At 43.1% G+C, this 19,621-nt stretch overlaps 1 protein-coding gene across 11 annotated transcripts in view; it reads left to right on the top strand.

Moving 5' to 3' along the window:
* Positions 1-2,732: 2,732 nt before the first annotated feature.
* CSNK1G3 (casein kinase 1 gamma 3) overlaps positions 2,733-19,621 on the top strand; it is a 113,776-nt gene continuing 96,887 nt past the window's right edge. For 9 of the 11 annotated variants that reach the window (XR_005988852.1, XM_041761545.1, XM_041761540.1 and 6 more), the window contains exon 1: positions 2,965-3,098. The gene's annotated coding sequence lies outside the window, so the exon portion shown is untranslated. Of the gene's footprint in view, positions 2,865-2,964; positions 3,099-4,053; positions 4,655-19,621 lie in introns of those variants that run through there. The other 2 variants (XM_041761538.1, XM_041761537.1) reach the window with 2 other exon arrangements.

The following is a 19,621-nucleotide window of genomic DNA, read 5'->3' as shown; positions in this document are numbered from 1 at the left end:
TTTCATGTCTTACGAGTACTTTGCTTGAGAGAATGTAGGTGTATTTTGTGGAGAGAAAAGCTGGCTGTTTTTCCTTTTTTTTTTTTTTTTTATAAGCAGGAAGACTTCAAGTGGGGAAAGAAGGAAAGGGAATACTTTTCCTGCTTAAAACTCTAATTGAAGGCCTCAAGTCTACACTTTCTCCATGGGGTGTGTGTGTGTGTGTGTGTGTTGGCATGGGCACGCATGGGTGTAAGTGGGGCTAGGTAAGCAAGGTGAACACGCAGAGTGAGAGGAAGAGAAAGAGAAGAATTAACACATGTAAGGGAGACACTGGGATATTTACTCTATCTCAGATGTGAAATTAAAGGTCCCCAGAAATTTTATTTTCTTTTTCTTCTGTCCTCAAACTCCCACTGGATAAATCCTGGTTTTTTTTTTCTATGAAATGTACGTTAGCCTCAGAGTGCCGTCGTTTTGAAATAACTTGCCCTCTCATTTTAATGGAAATATATGATCCTTTTTTTTTTCATAGAAATATACATTCTTTTTCTCAAAGGCATCATTACAGTTGCCGCAAGCCTAAATGGTGGAACAAATATTTACTTGTATCAACAGAGATATATACTGAACAGAATAATGTTCTGGTGGGGGGTGGGGGAATGTCACACTGCTTTGGAAAAATGAAAAACATTAATCAAATATAAACATCTGAAATGTGGCAGTGATGGGAAACCTAAAAATTAACCGTACTTGGTGTATAATATAGCAGATGAAGAAGTGTGATTTTTCTGCTTATGTTGAGACATTAGGATACAAAAGGACGAGTTTGGTTGAGACGCCTGTGGTTTTTTTCTTCATTAGTGTGATCTTTTTTCATATTGCCAAATTTTTCTTACAATCGAATGATATGAAAATCTCATTGGCTGCCTACCTGGGTTACTTGCCCGTTTTAATCTATAGCAATCTCTAGGCCTAATTTTAACAAGAGACTTTAGGTAAGTGTGTTTAACACTGTAAACCCTCATTCCTATTCATATCTAAACATGTGCTTTGATCATATATCTATATATGTTATATCTCTTAAACATCTATGGGAAGTTTGAAGGGTGGGTAGGAGGCGTTCTTCATCTAAACTGTGTTTTTTTGAGGCGGAGAATATAAAATGGTTTGTTGTTTGTGGAAGACAATATTTAGAGTTCCTTGTACGTCAGACATTTCTTTCACTTGTGGAGATCGATTAGCTTCGTTTCCCGTCTGGTATCGGACCCTGCGAGGGATCAGAAACTTTCGTATATGTACTTTGATTAGGCAAATTATTCTCTCGTCCGAGCACGCCAAAACCTTCGTTGCTTCGGAGTCTCTAAGAAATGATGGTGGTGCGGCAATCACAGAGACAGTGAGACAGTACTCTTATTATCTGCCGTCACTTCTTCAGCTCCAGTTCAGGAGAGAGTGTGAAAAGAGAGGTTGAAAAAAAAAATGTAAAAAACCCTACTGTAATAGAGAAACAAAACCAGCGTCTTTGCATGTAAGTACACCTCTGAGGTTTACACATCAACCTTATCATCAGTCCAGGAGGGAGGGAGGGAGAAAAAGATACATCCTCCATTACTTTCAAGGGCATTTGGTTCATGGGACACTTTTGCGTTGTTCCTGAGAGTGGGAGAAAAAAACAGACGGAGAGACTCAAGTTTCTGGATAAAGCGTATCATAACAGAAAGACGTTTGATAAATGCATACTTAATCAGGGCCAGGCTGTGATTTTTCTTCATGCACACCTTCATGTTTGACTTTTCAAAGAACTTTAGACAAAAGTAACCCTGGGTAATAATGAACAGTTAAGAAGCCGGACGTGCAGAGTGCTCTACAAACAGCTTCACGGTGGACGGATTCCTACAGCGGTTTTCCAAGGTGACATACGTTCATCCCCCTGAAGCAACTGCCCCGAGAAGGGGGGGGGGGGCTCCTCTGCCTTAGCCGCGTGGGCAGACGGGACTGGCAGGTGGAGTTAGGAAGCACCGGTTCTGCCCTGGGTCCTACAGCTTGAGCAGCTGAGCGATGCTTGGCCTCTGGAAACTTCAGCAGGTTCACTGGAAACACCGAGACAGGAAGTATCGGGTCCTACAGTTCCGGGCATTACCTGAACCCACAAACGGGGTTCTCCGCCGACAATCCATGGGATGCGCAGGGCAGCCACAAGCCCCAGCTCCACGCAGCTGCATCCCTGCCGTAGCACTGGGGTCACACAAAAACGGGAGTGTGTGAGCGTGCGTCCGGGGGGCCCTAAAATTCCGCACCTGGAGGGCTGTGCCGGGCCAAGCCTCGGACCCAGACTTGGCACAATGGCGCCCTGGGGCTCTTCGCTCACCCACGCCGCGGAGTTGTTAGTCGCCCTCCCTCGGCACGGGAGCGCTTGCTTCCGGTCGTCCCCCGAGACCCGGCCGACCCTCGCCCGGCCTGGCCTCGCCCGGCGCACAGGAGCATCCCCGCGGCCACTGCCACTCGGCGCTCGGCCTCACGCAGCGCTCGCGCGGAGGCGGGGAGGGGGCGTGGCTTGGCTTTTCTAGGCCCCGCCAGCCAATGAGCGTGCCGCGCCCCTTCCGGTCGGCGAGCCGGCCAATCCGCGCTGGGCGCTGTCATCTTCGGCTCCGCTCGGCTCTTTTCGCTGCTGCGGGAGCCTGGGGGCCGCGGCCGCTCGGGAGACGCTTTCCTTTTTCATTTTTTTTCCATGTGTTCACTTCCGGGTCCGGCGCCGATCCGGATGCCCGAGGCAGAAGGATGTTTGACCTCCGGATAAGCGAGGCGCCGCTGTGCATTCATTCCCGGCCGCATCGGTGGCGGCAGCAGCGACCCGGGCGGCGACTCTCCGGCCAGAGGCGGCGGTAGGAGGCCCCGGCAGGCGTGCGGGGAGCGCGTCGGCGCCGAGCTGCGTCCCCTCCCTCGCTCGCTGCTTCCCCCCTGCCTCGCTCGCCCGCCCGCTCCCTCCCTGCGTGGCTCGCTTTCCTCCTCCGGTCGCCGGCGGCTGTGATGTGCCGCCGCCGCCGCCGCTGACGGACGGAGCAGGGGCGCCGCCCGCGCCCGGGACCGACCCCGCAGCTCGCGGCCGCGCCTCCGAGGTAAAGCCCCCCTCCCGCGGTGGCGCGCGGCCGGCGGCCCCGGCCCGGCGGCAGCGTCGGCGCGGCGGCGGCTCGGTCCTTCCCGGGCGGGGCTGGGTGGGCCGGGGTCGCGGGCCGGGGCGGGCCGGGGGCGGCGGGGGCGGCGCCGCAGGGGGGCCGCGGCGGGGAGGGGCGGGGCGGGCGGGCGGGCGCGCGCCGGGCCGGGCCGGGCCGGGGCGGGCGGGCGGGAGGGGCAGCGGCCGCGGGGCGCGGGGGCGCGGAGGGCCGGGCGGCCGGGGAGGGGGCCGCGGGCGGCGGGCCGGGCGGGCGCCGAAGTTGCGGAGCGGCGCTGCGCGAGCGGGCGGCGGGGCGGCGGGGCGGCGGGGCGGCGGGCGAGCCGGGGGGAGGCGGCGGCTGCGGCGGGGAGGGGTGCTGAGGGCGGGCGGGCGCGACCGCGTCCAGACAATTAGCCCCGGGAGGGAGGGAGGGGGGTTGGGGCCGGAGGGCGGCGCGGAGGAGGGTCGGGGCCGGCGCGCCCGGGGGGCCCGGCTTCCCGCTGGGCTGCGTGTGGGGTGGGGGGCAGGGCAGTGGCCTTAGCGCCAAACTTGAGCGCGGCGCGAGTCGGGTGAGGGGGTCCGCCAGCCTCCGCTGCCTGCCGGGAAGGTGCCGGCGTGTTGTTTATGGCACAGGCAGGGGCCGTGACACGCCGGGGCGTCGGTACTCCGGGAGCGCGGCTCCTACCTCTCTTTCCGGGGGGCGGTGATGGAGATGTGCGCGTGTGCTCCGGGGCGTGGGTAGTCGGGCCTGTAGTGGGATCATTCCAGGCCTCCGGGGCGGGGGGAGGCGGACGGAGACCGAGAGTCCGCGTGGGAGACGGCTACTGTTGCTACACCGTGCGAATTCGTTGTGACTCGGCGGTAACGAGTGTGGAGGCCGGCCGGCCAGCCAGTGACCCCCTTTTAACCTTTCGCTTTAGCACGTCGACTCTAGTTGGAAAATTAAAATCCTACGGATTTCGAAGAGGTCGAGAAAAGAAGTTGACATTCGTTCCTTGAGCAGCTCCCAGTGACATGACATTTGCTGACAGTAAACGATGCTGAAGTACATCGAACTTGGAACGCTTTTTGAAATTAGAAGTCTTTAGTTTTCCAGTCCGTGCATCCATACTTTGGGGAATACATGCTTTCCCTGCAGGGAAAAGTGGAAGAAAAATAAGCGCAGGTTATAAGGATGCGTTAGGGCTCGAAAGATGTAAGGCCGGTTTTAGAGAACATTTCCCACCGAAAATCAGATGTAGTTCGGGACATTGTTCTTACCTTTCTTGGGGGTGGGGTGGGGAGTTCTGGGTAGCGTCATCTCGTGACTATTTCCAGACTTGGCTTCAGCTGTGTTTTGAGCTCAGATAAAGTACATTTTGTCTAGATTAGCCTTCCTAGTTGCCCATCAGGTGGGAATTGTATTGATAGGCACTGAAAGAAACCTACCATCAGACACACTGTGTGGCTTTGGCATGGCTGCTCTGGAATGTACAGACACCGCGGCTTCCAGGGGAGCTTGCATTTCTGGATATGCATCAGGTATTCGTAGTTCTTGTTAGGATGGGGGACGGAAAGGTTCATTTTAATGTTGACAGGTCTGAGACTTTGTGGGCGGGACTTAGAAAATGATACTCTTCAGTGCTGCTTTAGTGTGCTCAGTGATGTCTCCCGCCAGGCCACTCATCAGCTCATCAAGAATCAATACATTATGTCATTATTGATAGTTTCGTTGTTAGGTTCGCAGAGCATTGCCTGTTAACAAAATCTCCACGACGGTATTCATTTATTCCTTCAACTAAAAAGACAGGAATTCTAGTCTAGGTGTAGTGTAGTAGCTTTAGCATGTGCAAGGGATGTTTACTCTGTTGTGAGGACGGAAGAGTGGTTAAAATATGAAGATGAATCAGACCCAGCCGTCACCTTAAATGGAGAAGCAGACATGCACTGAAATAGTTGCAGCACAAGACACCTGTGGGATTTATTACAGGTGCATGGAAGCCCGGTGTGTGTGTTTGTATGCGTGTGTGTGTGTGTGTGTGTGTGTGTGTGTGTGTGTGAGAGGGGGGAGGGATAGAGACAGAGAGATCTTTTTTGACTGGGGAATTCTGAATTACTTTGGAGTTGGCAACACTCCATTTGGGCATTAAAATATTATAGTGTGCCTAATGGGATTTGGCGTGTGTGTGTGTGTGTGTGTGTGTGTGTATGTGTATGTACGTGTGTAGGGAGTTAGCGTTCTAGGCAAAGTAAACAGCTGGAGCACAGGCATGTTGGTTGGGTCTTACCGGGGCGTGTTAGCTGGATATGAGGCTGTGCCAGGAGGTCTTTGTGAGAGAGGAAGCTGAGAAAATAGGTGGAGATCAGGCCGTGGAAGTCCAGAATGCCTTGTATTTAAACATGAGTCATTTTGAGGTATAAAGTTCCAAATGTCCAGATGTTATGCTTCTAGGAAGTAGGTAGGCAAGTAAGGATAGTAGGTTCAAGGAAACAAAGTATAACCGAATGATCCACCTGTTATCATTTATGCTAATGGAGGAATGTGGAGAAGTTCCTAATCAGCAACAATCCATACCTGGCTTTGTCCTATTTCCGTACTTGAATTTGAATATGGATGTGTGTCCGGTAATCTGGTCATTGGTTGTATATGAAATGAATCCGGGTTGTAAAGATGATCCTCCAGAAGAAATGAGAAGCTCTCTATTTCTCTGTAATCCCCTCCATACCGGCAGTAGGGTAGTTTTCTGGTGTAGTTGATTGATTCAGAGTTTCTCCGAAGGGAACAAGTGGTGGTTCAAGTGTCAGAGGGTTTCCCCAAAGGATATATTTTAAAAATTTATTCACGAGCGACACAGAGAGAGAGGCGGAGACACAGGCGGAGGGAGAAGCAGGCTCCATGCAGGGATCCCGATGTGGGACTGGATCCCTGGTCTCCAGGATCTAAGCCTCTGAGCCACCCAGGGATCCCGGCAAAAGATACTTCAAACTAAATAAAGGGAATGCTGAAATACTAAACAACAAAACAAAACAAAACACGGGTCATTGGATAATTATATTATTGTTAATGTGAGATTCACTACGGATAAAGTGAAATGTAAGGAATCTACCTACAGGGAGGGGAGAATTGACCATCACAGTGGGATCATAAAATGGGAAATGTCCACAGTTCTGGATAATACGTGTAAGGTCTTTAGTTATCTTAAATGTTAAATGATCCTAAAATCATTTAATCCTGAACTTTATCGCTACCAAAGAAGTACTCCGAGAAATACCGCCCTCACGGTAACAGTGGTTATGTCCGTGTGGACTCACATTACAAGGAAGATTGCGTGATGGATTTTGCCAACTGTTCCCCTGTAGGTGTTCAAAAGGGATTTCTGTAACTGATTTTGTATTATGGTGAACCTTCTAATGACAGCACTAATACCCGTTAAAATTTATTAAGTGCCTACTTTCTTGTTGTTTTTTAAGAGGTTTTATTTATTCATGAGAGAACAGAGAGAGAGGCCGAATCATAGGCACAAGGAGAAGCTGGCTCTGTGTGGGGAGCCCAGTGCGGGACTTGATCCCAAGGCCTTGGGATCAGGCCTTGAGGGAAAGGCAGACATTCAAGTACTGAGCCACCCAGGCGTCCCGTAGCGGCGTATATTTTTAAATCTTTTTTTTTTTTTTTTTTTTGCCCCCGACTTCAGAGTTTAAGACTCTGAAGTTATCTGTTTTTTTTTTTTTTTTTTTTCCCTGATCTTCCATTCTCTTCCTCTTTCGCGGTTTCCCGAGGTTGGCACTTTGTGATATTGATTCGCATTGTTAGTATGTGTTTGGGCGTTGGTTCTTCAAGATGGAACTGTTTTGGAAATGACCATTTGGTGGATATCTGTAGCTCTTTAATTGTAGAGATTCCATAGGAACGACAGTATGGTTCTAAGTGACTAAAGACACCTCAGCGTATCCTTTCGTGTTGATCAACAGGTCAGAACCGTGTTTGGGTTTCACGTTGTGTAGAAATCAAGTGTGTATTATCCATGAATGTGAAGTGACTTTGGAGAGGTATTGCATTACTCAGAAAATACGAAGTGAGAGAGGTATGAAGACAGATAAGGTCTACACACACATTAGAGGCTGCTAATAGACACTTTTTTCTTTTCTCGCTGCCTTCTTAAAGCTGGGGTTTAGAAATCATAAGTGTATCCTAAATTGTAGGTTTTCCTACTATTATTGAGGTGTATGGTGATCTGTTCTTAAACTATAGTAGGTGCTTGGTTACATTATACTCTGTCCTGCTGCTCCCTGCCCTTCATCTTTGTAATGAGAAAGGATTCTTACTGATCTTGAAGTGTTTATGTATTTGGTAGGGAAGACAGCCCCTTTGGACATTTTCCTGACTAATAATAGATCATACAGTTATAATTTAATTTGACGCAAGTCTATAGTTGAGTTAGATCCGCATATGCCTAAATCTACATCCACATATTTTATAGCTTTCAGTGCAATTTAGTAAAATCTTATGATACTCTTTTTCCTAGGATACCTATGAGTTGTTGGAGGGTTGATCGGTGGGTAGAATAAAGAGTGACTCTTGAGAACAAAGTACCTTAGGTGATTCTGTTTAACTCACCTGTTCAACCCACTGAAAAGATTGATACTCTTCCTTCATTTGCTGGTTTATGCGCATGCTTTATTAAATTGTAGTAGACCACTCTCTAGTTTGTGTTTGAATTTTTATTCCCTTTTGTTATAGTATGCTTACAAAAGTTATTTGTGTTTGCCCCCAACAAGTTGTTGGTGGCACTTGTACTTGGTGTTGTAATTACACAGTTTGACGAAACGTTCAGTGTACTATGGATGCAAAAAGTTATTTGTCTAAGAACCTCGGGCTCTTTTGAAAACAGGTGAGTCCATCCAGTAAATTATAGTTAAAATTTAAGTGTGGGTGAGGTAATTTGAAATAATGAGGGGAACCCTCATTGAATCCAAAATATCAAAAAACATTCTGCAGTATGATGCTTTTCAGGTTTACGGATGTCTTTCCCTGTTTAACTGAAATGAAAAGTCATAGGCGATGTACGATAGGTGTGGTTTTTGCAAGAAGGACAGATTTGTGATCTGTAGACCCATTCGTTAATAAAAGGACTTGGTCTTGCATTAAAAGATTGTTTTGGGATTGTACATTTTTTTATGTTTCAGTTGCAATAAAATGTTTAAGATATGTAGATTTGTTATATGTTCTTTTTGAGTTTTCTTCTTTTAAGAGTTTTAAAATTTATTTGAAACAGAGGGAGAAGGAGGGAGCAGGGGGAGAGGTGGAGGGAGAGGGGGAAAGAGAATCTCAAGTGGACTCAATGCTGAGTGCAGAGCCGGGTGTGGGGCTGGATCTCACAACTGAGATCATGACCTGAGCTGAATCCCAGAGCCAGAGGCTTACCTGACTGAGCCCACCCTGGTGCCCCAATGATTCCCCTTTTAAACCGCCTTGGGAACTCTTGGTTAATTATATATTAAAAGAGAGTATCTGCTTCTAAAATACCACCTATTTTATATTCTGTCTTAGGGATTGATTTACTAGTGTCTTCTTATAAAAAGGAAATAAATCCTGGTATTCCTGACTGTATTCATTGCTACCTTAGGGTGAATTGTTCCACTATCTTGTCGGATGAGTAACCTCTGGTTCTCACAAATTTTCCTGTATGGCCCCTGATATGATTTTGCATTTGACCTTTCAGTTTTTACATAGAGGGGAACCTTCTTAGACTGCCAGCATCTCCTCAACCTGAGTAGGGGCTGCTGGAGTGCATTGGCAGAGGAAATTGTCCCTTGGAGGAGGAAATGCCATACTCTTGATGTGTACCAGGAGCATTTGGGCTTGGTGCAAGGCATGCTGGTCCAACAGCTTAGAGGAGCTGCCCTAATGTCTTGCCTAGCTCAGCTAGAGCAAAAAGGAAAACTTTCAGGACTTTTAGTTCTAGGAAAGGAGGTCCAGGTTGGCGAAGGAAAGCTAGGTAGGGTGTACTATTTATCTAGGTGTCACTGTATTTTAATGCCTGAAATGGCAGTAGTTTCTGGTATGGAACAGTGAACTATTTACGTAGGACTAGTTTTTCAGAGCTTTGCTCTGCCTTTCTGCGATTTTTTTTTTTTTTTTTTTTTTGGCTGTGCTCTCCTCTTTGTGTTGGATTCATCCTCAGACTGGTAGCAGGATCACATCTAGACATGCATTGGCCAGGAAATGTTTTGCACAAGCTTACCAGCATACTTTTCCTCTCATGTTTTATTGACCAGAATTAGGTCATGTGTACTTCCTAACCAGTCATGACAAGGGGAATAGGGTTATCATGGTTGATTTCTGTTAATCAGGATATGTCCCCTGCAGTTGGGGAGGGGGTCACGTTTTCCCCAGTCACATTGTGGAGGGTGGATATGTTAAAAAATTGTGGGATGGAAGAATTTGGGGGAAATGGATGTTATTAGAAAGGCAATCAATAGTGACCACTACATCTACTTGTTTTGAGAATGAAAATAAATAATGCATATAAATGCACTTTGAACTTTAAAGGTTTGTACAGACGTAGCAGATGAAAGATTAGAAAGCTGTCTCTATATTGCTATCTCTTAAAAATGCTCAGGTGTGAATCTTTTTGGATCTGAAACACTGTTAGTTTTCATATTGAGTGAGTTTGGGTCATAAAATCAGTTATCCAAGTTGTGCGATTCTATCTTTTTTCCCATGAAACTCATAAAGGTATTGTAACTTTAAAGTAAAAATTTGTACCTGTGAACTTGATGTAATTTTTTTCTGAGCTGCTGCCCTCCCTCCTTTCCAAAAATTACCCACGCCTTTGCTGTCATCAGACTTCTTTCTTCTTTACCCTTAGAGGACAGTGAGCGAGTTTAGGAAATGGGAATTTGTCGGTCAGAGGGAGTTTATTTTGAACCACGGAATCCTAGTGAGATAGGAGGAAAGGAGAGTTTTTACTTATTTTGAGAGAAGCAAAAAAATTGGTGGAGGAATGGGCAGACAGGGGAGAATCATAGAATTTTGGAATTGAAATGAAATGAATCATGGGAAGGTTGAGTGAAAGGCTCATGTCACACACCTGGTGGGTAGACTCTCCTCTTCGAATTGCTAGTCTGATGCTCTTTCTGACCCAAAGAGGTGGGAGGCCATGAAGAGATTTGTCTGCTTTGCAGTTTTGCTTAGGATCCTGAGCTAATTTCTATAAAATAGTCAGCCAACTGTCATTAGTACAGATATATATTTCCAGGCTCTGGAAGATTTTAGCTAGAGTTTTTGTTTTAAGTTAAGCAAACAAATGGACAGATTTTTTTAATCTTCCCTCAAGCACAGCAACACACACACACACACACACACACACACACACAGACAAGTAACCTCCAACGTGGCCTGCTGAAATGAAAATGCCGAAGCAGAATAAGTGCTTGGAACAGTTTATGTATGTTTCAGTTCAAGGAAGTTGTTACCTTAAAGATTTCTCTGACTGTACTATATGTAAAGAATGCGTGTGTGTGCGTGTACACACATATCTCAATATATATGTATAATACACACAGGATTTTAGCTGTTTTAATTCTTTCAATTGTAATTGTTGTAGTTCAGCGTATACAGAATGAATTCATCTGTCTTCTGCAAGGATGTTTTGTTAATGATAGTTTTTTATAAATGGTAAGATTCGGGATGATTTTTGTTTTTACACTTTTTATGCTTCTCTATTATTTTTACTGTCAGGAAACATAGTAATTTTTTTTTTTAAAGCAGGAGGAAAAAAACAACCCTAGGCGAGGGTGTTTTCTGCCAATTTCGATTTGAACATACAATTCTTTTGTTTCTTAAGGCATACCTTTATGCCTGGAATGCAGTGCTACTTTGTAATTGTGTTTACTTTTAGAATTGCACTTATGAAAATTATTTACCTTGAAATTTTAAGTTAATATTAGCCATATGGTACCTTTTGATACAAGTGTTCTGTATAAAAGTAGTAGACTTCTGAATGTTTTGTAGTTACTAATTGTGTTACCTGTTTTTAAAACTTGTTTGGTTTTGACTTCAGGTGGCATACTTGGCAGTGTATTAGGGGACGCTGTATTAGAGTCAAAGTTGTAGTCAGAGTTTCCTTTAGTAAAAAGGGAAGGAAAAATTTTTTTTCCCTTACATCCAGTCTGTGTCATGTCTATTTTCTTTTTTTGTGAAATACTTATTTTATATTCTAGCAATGAATACTTTGAAATGGCGGGCAAATATAGTAGGTAGTGTGAAAGGTAGGGAAGAGAGAATATTCCTGATATTCCTCGTTTTATGATGTGCAAATATATGGCTACAAGGCTTTGTTTTTTTTTTTAAGATTTTATTTATTTATTTGTGAGAGATAGAAAGAGAGAGAGGCAGAGACAGGGACAGAGGGAGAAGCAGGCTCCATGCAGGGAGCCCGATATGGGACTTGATCCCAGGTCTCCAGGATCATGCCCTGTGCTAATGGCGGCACTAAACCGCTGAGCCACCTGGGCTGCCCTACAAGGCTTTTTAATGAAATCCTTATTTGAATTGCAGACATAACCCAATATTGTTTTGGAGGTGAAACTAGTAGATGTCAGTTGTTGGTAACATTTAAAAAATTGGTATTTGTAGATGCATATTTTTATAAGACATTATTTTATATTCTTTTGTTCTAGAGACCTCAAAACGATGAGTCAAAAAAAGTGTACGTCTTAAAGATGTGGTCTTAGAATGTCAATTTTTATTTAAAAATATAGTAGATGTTTTACTGAGTCTTTTTCTGTCATATGAATGTCCAGACATATTATAGGTCATATTCCTTTATTTATTTAATTAATTAATTTACTTAAGATTCTATGTATTTATTCATGACAGACAGAGAGAGAGGCAGAGACACAGGCAGAGGGAGAAGAGGGTCCATGCAGGGAGCCAGTGCGAGACTCGATCCCGGGTCTCCAGGATCACACCCTGGGTTGAAGGCGGCGCTAAACCTTCGAGCCACCTGGGATGCCCCTTTGAGTACTTTCTGATGATGTGTTAAAAGTTGGTAACTGAGGGCAGCCCTGGTGGCTCAGCGGTTTAGCACCACCTTCAGCCCAGGGTGTGATCCTGGAGACCTGGGATCGAGACCCGGGATCGAGTCCCAGGTCGGGCTCCCTGCAAGGAGCCTGCTTGTCCCTCTGCCTCTCTCTTTCTCTGTCTCTCATGAATAAATAAAATAAAATCTTAAAAAGAAAAAAAAGTTGGTAACTGAGTGTATATTATATATGCTTGTTGTGTGTTCTGCTGTTTATCCACATTCTAGTTACCAACCACTGATGAAGTTGCTTTTGAAGATGGCTCGAAAAATAAAATTGTGAGAATTGGGAATGAGAATGTGAGAAAAGTCAAAATGTATTTTACTATATGCACTTGTTTAAAATCTTCCAATTCAAAATTAGTAAATTTTTTTCTGTGGTAGAGTAAATGAGGACAGAAAGGGATAATTTTAAAGATAATCCTCACAGTACTTGGTGCAGGGCTGGAAGTGCTACCACTGACTAAAAATAAGAGAAAAGTGTTTGTGGAGAAGGCAGTAGGTACCAGTGGTTCTTAGCCCTGACTTCACATTAACATTTTCTGGGGACCTTAACAAACATGATGGATACTGGGACTCTACCCCTTGCTAATTGATATATGAATCTGGGGATGAGGCTGGGGCATTGATATAATTTAGGGTTTTCGACTGGTGATTCCAGTGTGTGGCAGGGTTGAAAATGATTGCTTCTTCTCTTTCTACACATCTCTTAGCTTTTAACTTTCAAGTTCTCTTTATTAATTGGGATAGGAGTGTAAAAGTGAGACAAGAAATGCGCAGGAAGCATTTGCAAGAAGACCGGTTTAATGAAGTGACTTCTCTTTATAGTTTCGTACCCAGAATCCTTAGTTAATGCCACTATATTCATTGCTTATTAGCAGTTTTTGCTACGTATAGCACCAAAATGAGAGGATTTTTGAGGTTTGGAATATTCGTTAAAGGCACATTTATCAAGAATAAATTAAGCATCATCTCAGATGCCTCTGAAAACCTTAAGAAGCCTAAGTGATAAAAAGAGTTGTATCTTTCAAGTTACATAAACTGTAAGAGTGCAAGAATTGTTGCTATTCAAAAATTTATTAGTCTTCAATGTATTGTACTTATCATATTTATAATATCATTGAGTTGTATTTTTCCTAGAACATAAGTTCCTAGAACTTGTACTAAATTTCATCGTTTAGTGTAAGTGTGATTGTACTGCTTTACTCTCTTATACCTTTGTTGATGAGGAATATGTTTTCCCCCAAGTGAATAGTTTACTTCACTTATGGTCATTGTGCGTATGGCACATTGTATGTATCGTGTGTAGTCAGTAATTGTATACATATAAATGCACTATGACAATAGGGTTTTGTGGTTATTGTAGCTGGTCATTTATGACAAACCAAGGCCCTTTTTGCGTCACATTTGGTGTAGCTTCGTAGGTCACAGACACCATTACCCGTTACAGCCTTCTATGATATGAGGAGAACAAGCCGTTTTAGAATGCGTTCAGTATGTTCAATTCCACTCAAAAAATGTTTACATGGTGACAAAATCGGGTTTGGCACTTCCTTTGTAAATTTCAAGGATTAGACTTTTATAATCTGCCCTGGCGGGACAATTTGGGGTAAAGAAATTTAAGAGTGGGTAGAATGTAGATGACATGTTCTGTGTGAACTTGGAGAAGACTTGTAGAATTATTTTGTGTTCACTGCAAATGCCCCAAGAAAATCAGCACATGATAATGATTTTTTTTTTTTTTTTTAAGGAGGAGGAAAAAGATAGAACCTTGATAATGAGGCTTCCAGTAACACTTTGCACACACAGTCATTGAATACTAGGTACTATTCTATAGGACTGTAATTCCTTATCAGCAATTCTAACATCCAGAATGCTCTGAAAACCAAAAATATTTTCTTGTATGTTTGGCGCAGATTGTTTTTGTTTTTGTTTTTCATAAAACTTGTCCTGAACTGTTGTGTATTTCATGGATTTGTAGGTTTCAGTGCAGAAAATAGTAAACGTTTGATTATAATGTACGGTTCCAGACTTCTGTGTGTCATCCCAGCCTTTTTATACATACGATATGTGTTGCGTACACACTGTAACACCTGTCAAAAATCCTCTACAGTTCAGGATTCCAAAACATATTTGACTGCAAGAACTTTGGAAAAGGGCCTGTGGAACTGCATTGATTTGTTCTACTTGTGTCTTCATAGAAACTACTCACATCTTATGCCTCTGAAATGGAGTTTCAGGAAGATGCTAGTAAATTTCTTGAGCTTGTTTTCTCTTGTAAATACATACATACCAGGAGGCAGTTTATTTTAATGTGTGTTTGTTTAACAGTTGTTGAAAGCTGTTCTGTTTTTTTGGCATTATTAACCCTGGTCCTGTGGGCCCCAGTGTGGTCCCAGGAGCATTGTGTAATTAGGATGCTTGGGATGGAAAATGTTTCGGGTAACTGGTGTAGGTGAGTATTCATCACACACTCTGTTTAGTCCTTGGGTTATATAATTTTACCTCTGCACATGGGAACTTCATCCCAAAGCACCTGCAGGCAGTCCTCTTTTTACATATCTTGGCTTCCTTTTTCATAACAGAAAGAAGCAAGGGTGTGGTTGTATGTCTCTGTTTTAGTTTCCTTAATCTTGCTTAATTTGTTTTTAAGACTTCACTGCAAAAAAATCTATATACCTAACTGACTCCCCCTCCCCCCCGCCCATCTTTTCTGGTTGTTTTTCTTCTCTCCTTTTATTACACCCCCCCCCCCCAAAAAAAAAGAAAACCCTTTAAAATACTATTTCTAAACAAGGGAAGTTCATGATTTGGTATTCTGAGTCAGAAAAAAATGCCCTGCTGGTGGAAAAGGTGACAGATTAATCTGCATAGTCTGTTATTTCCCTGAAGAGGGCCTTACTATAGAGGAGTGATTATTGATTGTACTGCTTGGTGGTGTTCTGTGTACGTGGTCTTTGCTTCCTTTTCCTCCCTAAACACTGAGGGGTCATGAGGTGGTGAGCACTGTGGTGCATATTTTTCAGTTGCGTTTTTAGATTTTACTTATTTATTTGACAGAGCACAAGCAAGGGAGCAGCGGGCAGAGGGAGAGGGAGAAGCAGGCTCCTCGCAGAGCAGGGAGCTCAGACTCGATCCCAGGAGCCTTGGGATCATGACCTGAGCCAAAGGCAGACGGTTAACCGGTTGAGACACCAGGCACCCTTGGGTGTATTTTTTAATTTACCAAGATAGTAGGCATTTCACAATGTAGATACTAATGGTAGATTTAGAGCTTACATAGTTAGGGTATGTGCACTTGCTGTGTGCTCTGAAAGTAGTGTAGTTCTCTTGTATATATCGTATTTTATATTATTGTTTCAGCTGTGTGATGTCAGAGATTGTGATTGTCTCGTGTGCCATTTCATTTCCTGTGTTTGGCACATGATAGGCCTCTCCTGATTACTTGTGTGTTGGATGAATGGATTAATCATTTCATCTTTTTTATTAGGGAGAATTAACATGGAAGAACCTTGATTAAGTGCCTCCTGAGGCGCTGTGCTCACTCCAAACCAATTTAGTGTGTATCATCACAGTTGTATGAGATATCTCAAACAAACAAATTGGTCCTACTTTATTTATTTATTTTTTAAATTTTATTTATTTATTCATAGACACACACACAGAGAGAGAGAGAGAGAGAGAGAGAGAGAGAGAGGCAGAGACACAGGCAGAGGGAGAAGCAGGCTTCATGCAGGGAGCCCGATGTGGGACTCGATCCCAGGTCCCCAGGATCACACCCCAGGCTGCAGGCAGCGCCAAATGGCGGCGCCACCGGGGCTGTCCCAATTCGTCCTACTTTAAATAATGTCATAAACACAAGCATCTGACTTAGTTACTCAGGGTTAAAAGTAGAGAGATACTTTATAGAAAGGTTTTCTTTTTTTAAATGGCAGGAGTTGAAATTAAATGCTTTTATGGGTGAGCCAGAAAATTTATAGGAAGTATTCAGTTTTTTTGTCATTTCAATTATGAGTTTGTTGTAAGTTTTTTTTTTTTTTGTATTAGATACAATTTTTTTCTTTTTCCTGTTTTTAAATTTTCGCACACTAAAATTTGCTCCCCTTACTATCGGTGCATGGAACAATTCCATTAGCTCCAAAAATGTCCCTCCAGCTGCCTCTTGGTACTCATCCCCTTCTTCCACTCCAGCCTTTAGCAATCCCCGATCTGTTGTTCTCAGTTTCTGTAATTTTTCCTTTTTCAGAATAGCAGATAGGTTGAACCCCGTGGTATGTAGCCTTTTAGAATCTAGCTTCTTCCCTGTTGTGTAGGGTGTTTGAGATTCATCCCTGCTGAAGGATGTGTTGGTTGTTTCTTTTTGATACTGAGCGGTGTTCCATTATTTGGATGTACCTCAGCATGTTTATCCATTCACCACTTGAAGCATTTGTTTCCAGTTTTTGGCAATCAGGAATAAAGCTACCCCAAACGTTTGTGTGCAGTTGTTTTTTCTTTCTGGTGAATTTAAGGTTTCATTTCAGTTGTTAAGTTCCTAGGATTGGAATTGTTGGGTCATATGGTAAATGTTTAAGTAATTTTTTTTTAAAAGATTTTCTTTCTTTATTCATGAGAGAGACACAGAGAGAGAGAGAGAGAGAGAGTCACAGACACAGGCAGAGGGAGAAGCAGGCTCCATGCAGGGAGCCGGATGTGGTACTCGATTCTGGGTCTCCAGGATCACACCCTGGGCTTAAGGCGGCACTAAACCGCTGAGCCACTGGGGCTGCCTGGTAAATGTTTAATTTTATGAGAAAGTGCCAATCTTTTCCTAAGCAGCTGTATGCCATTTTTCATTCCCCCCAGCAATGTAGAAGAGTTCTGCTAATAAGCAATTCCTGGAAAAAAAAAAAAAAAAAAAAGAAAAAGAAAAGCAATTCCTGATATTTAAGTTTGCTGTATTGAATTACTTTTAATAACTAGTTTGTCAATTTGGTTGCACACCAAAAAACATGACAGTAATATGAATTCTGAACATAATATTTTCATTGTTGTAGAGACCTGTCAGATAGAGTGTGATTCAGGAGAGCCTCAGTTTTTAGGGAATGCAGTGTTCGTTATGTTTTGGAGCTCTTTCTTGCTCAGATGAGTAAGATCTGTTGGAAAAACTAGGCCTTGGGTGCTTGGGTGTTGAGTTGCTTAAGCTTCTGACTCTTGATTTTGGCTCAGGTCATGATCACAGGGCTGTGAGATCGAGCCCCATCTCAGTTGGGTTCCGCACTCAGTTTGGAATCTGTTTAAGACTCTCCCTCTCCCTCTGCGCCCTCCTCAAATAAGTCTTAACAAAAAAAAAGAAAAAAGAAAGAAAGAAAGAAAAGCTTTAACCCTGGTGCTTATATTGGGAAGTAAAGTGTCTTTCAGTTTTGTTTTTCTGTCTTCAGGCTAGAGCACTTACATTGGAGAAGGATTCTCTTTGATCTGGGCAGGAAGAAATCCTTAGTCTGGAGAAGTGGTAGTTTAATCTTTTCTATCACTTGTTGCATCTTTTTTTTTTTTTTAATTTTTATTTACTTATGATAGTCACAGAGAGAGAGAGAGGCAGAGACACAGGCAGAGGGAGAAGCAGGCTCCATGCACCGGGAGCCCGATGTGGGATTCGATCCTGGGTCTCCAGGATCGCGCCCTGGGCCAAAGGCAGGCGCCAAACCGCTGTGCCACCCAGGGATCCCACTTGTTGCATCTTTCATGCTAGATTTTTATAGATTTCAACTTGGTTATTGATGATTATGTCATTTACAATATTAATAAGTTCTTTCTGTGATGAAAATGGACAATATTAGCTTCCTAAATAAAATTCTCAAATGTGATACTCTTGAACGAACCTTTAATTATGTGACCTTTGCCTACACTAGATGGTTATTTGTAAACATATATTTTTACAAATTAGAAAGTTAGCACTATAGTGAGGAAGAAAAAATAGAAGTTCATTATGAGCACTATGTATGAAGCAGCTACTGACTTTTCTGAAGTCCTTTCTCATTTATCTGGCATTATCAGTCAATGATCTGTTAGATAAATTTGAAGACTGAATTTATCCTACAATATCTTACTTTACTATTTTTTAAAATGTTCTACTTTTTATTCTTCTCAGTATTTTTTAAGCATATTCAGATCTTGCTGAGTCAGTGTTCCCCTTCAGCACAACATTTATAAAGTGTGCTGTGCTGCATAGACTATCTGAATTTATCCAGGTGTATAAGATTGTCTTCTTTGTTCTCTGTCATATTTTTACTTGTCACTTCTATTGTTCCCTCTGTGTTTGATTTCCTAATAAGCTTAATAAATTATTTGAGATTAAAGTAAAAGATAGTTTAGGAGCTCTTTTTGTTTAATGAGCAGAATATGCCTTTTGTGACCTCTTTTATTTTTTATTTTTTTATTTTTTAATTTTTTTTGATTTGAGATTTACTTTTTTTTTTATTGATTTTAACTTTTTTTTATTGGAGTTCAATTTGCCAACATATAGCATAACACCCAGTGCTCATCCCGTCAGGTGCCCCCCTCCCTCAGTGACCATCACCCAGTGTGACCTCTTTTAGTACATTTTTTCCTTCCTGTTCATAGCTGTGTTTTGTAGAGTAGAAGCTACAGTATAAATGACCTTTGATTCATGAGGTATTATTCTACTTGTAATATCTCTTAGATCTATAAATTGCCTGCTTGTCCATACCTTTTTCTTTCCTTCTTTCCTTGAGAAAGACATGATCTGGGCAGCCCGAGGGGCTCATGGGTTTAGTGCCGCCTTTGGCCCAGGGCGTGATCCTGGAGACCTGGGATCGAGTCACAGGTCATGCTCCCTGCATGGAGCCTGCTTCTCCCTCTGCCTGTGTCTCTGCCTTTCTCTCTCTCTCTCTCTCTCTCTCTGTGTGTGTGTTCTCTCACAAATAAATAAATAAAATCTTAAAAAAAATAAAATAATGGTACTAATACCCAAAATAGTACCAAAGTGCTGTCTAGGTACTTTAACTCAAAAAGCTCATGTGATATACTTTTTTTGAGAAAATGTGTGTTACATGGGATTAGTTCAGGCATGAGTTTTAGTGCTTTTGGCTCTGAGTTCAATGTTAATGACTCAACAATACGTATTAAGTAGGGCGTTTTTAAATAGAAACATCTGTGAACAAGGTTGTATATTAATCGTTTGATGACGATGTTGTGACCAGAGGCTTCCAGGAGCTGAACCCTTTATCTTCTCTAGGAGCCACCACTGTGCATTGTTCCCTGTTTCAGAGTTTGCTGCAACTTTGTAGAATGTAACTCTGGGAACCATGTGTTTTTAGTTTTGCTCAAATAGGGAAGGATATCCTTTGTAATCAATATATAAAGTACATTACAGGGTTGTGGGAGTCAGAAAGTCCACAGTCTTGAAAAGGCATGGTGAGACCTG

The sequence above is a fragment of the Vulpes lagopus genome, chromosome 7 (assembly GCF_018345385.1).
Source record: "Vulpes lagopus strain Blue_001 chromosome 7, ASM1834538v1, whole genome shotgun sequence".
Taxonomy (NCBI): Eukaryota; Metazoa; Chordata; class Mammalia; order Carnivora; family Canidae; genus Vulpes; species Vulpes lagopus.
This window is presented reverse-complemented; position numbering and strand designations above follow the sequence as displayed.